General features: G+C 43.0%; 1 long non-coding RNA gene across 1 annotated transcript; it reads left to right on the top strand.

Annotated features, from left to right (window-relative positions):
• The first annotated feature begins 551 nt into the window (after positions 1 to 551).
• LOC106750622 lies at positions 552 to 779 on the top strand. The gene is made up of 2 exons (XR_001374962.1): positions 552 to 615; positions 689 to 779. It is a non-coding gene; the product is annotated as an uncharacterized LOC106750622 (long non-coding RNA).
• The last annotated feature ends 370 nt before the right edge of the window (positions 780 to 1,149 follow it).

The following is a 1,149-nucleotide window of genomic DNA, read 5'->3' as shown; positions in this document are numbered from 1 at the left end:
CAACACACTAATGATGCCGCAGCCACCGTATTCCCCAGACCTGGCCCCCTGTGATTTTCTCTTGTTCTCGAAACTGAAGAGGCACATGAAAGGACGACGCTACGATTGAGGAGATAAAGACGATGTCGAAGGAGGAACTGAACAAGATCACAAAAAGTGATTTTTTGAAGTGTTTCAAGAATTGAAAAAACGTTGGCACAAGTGTATAATATCTGATGGGGATTACTTTGAAGAAGACAAAATAGATAGTCATGAATATGTAAATAATTTTTGAAAAAACAAAATTCGCGATACTTTTTGAACAGACCTCATTCATCGCATCCGGTCATACTATACGTCGATTTAAAGGTGACATTACGCTTCAAAAAAAGTTCTGTGACAGTTTTTTGTTTGGTCAAGGCAGTTGTGTGTTACAGCGTTTCAAAATGGGGGTAAAAAAAGAGAAAATTCGTTACATTCTTCAGTACCACTACGACCAAGCTGAAAAAGCGCAGCAGGCGGCTAAAAAAATTTGTGCTATTTATGGACCCAATGCAGTATCGAATGCAACAGCAAAGCGGTGGTTCCAACGATTCCGTTCTGGTAATATGGACGTCGAAGATGAGGCACGCTCTGGTAGGCCAATCGTCGAAATTGTCGTTAAAATCATAGAAGTCGTCNGCATGTGAGCACTTATTCCATTGCCCAGGAACTGAAGATTAGCCAGAAAACCGTTTGGAACCATTTGCATAAGGCTGGTCTCAAGAAGAAGCTCGATGTATGGGTGCCACACGAATTGACGCATAAGTACCTTTTGGACCGAATTGATGCCTGCGATTCTTTGCTGAAACGTAACAAAATAGACCCATTTTTGAAGCGGATGGTAACTGGGGATGAAAAATTGGTCACATACGAAAACAACAGCCGAAAATATCGTGGTCCAATCGCGGTGAGCCGGCCCAAACGACCGCCAAACCCGGATTAACGGTTTTGCTGTGAGTTTGGTGGGATTGGAAAGGAATCATCCACTATGAGCTGCTCCCATTGGGCCAAACACTCAATTCGGACCTCTATTGTCAACAACTGACCAGATTGAAATAGGCGATCTACCAGAAGCGGCCAGAATTGGCCAATAGAAAAAGTGTTGTGTTCCATCAAGACAACACCAGG

This window comes from Dinoponera quadriceps, unplaced genomic scaffold (assembly GCF_001313825.1).
Source record: "Dinoponera quadriceps isolate SergipeBrazil2010 unplaced genomic scaffold, ASM131382v1 scaffold6161, whole genome shotgun sequence".
Taxonomy (NCBI): domain Eukaryota; kingdom Metazoa; phylum Arthropoda; class Insecta; order Hymenoptera; family Formicidae; genus Dinoponera; species Dinoponera quadriceps.
The sequence above is the reverse complement of the archived record's forward strand: the minus strand, read 5'-3'. Positions and strand labels throughout refer to the sequence as shown.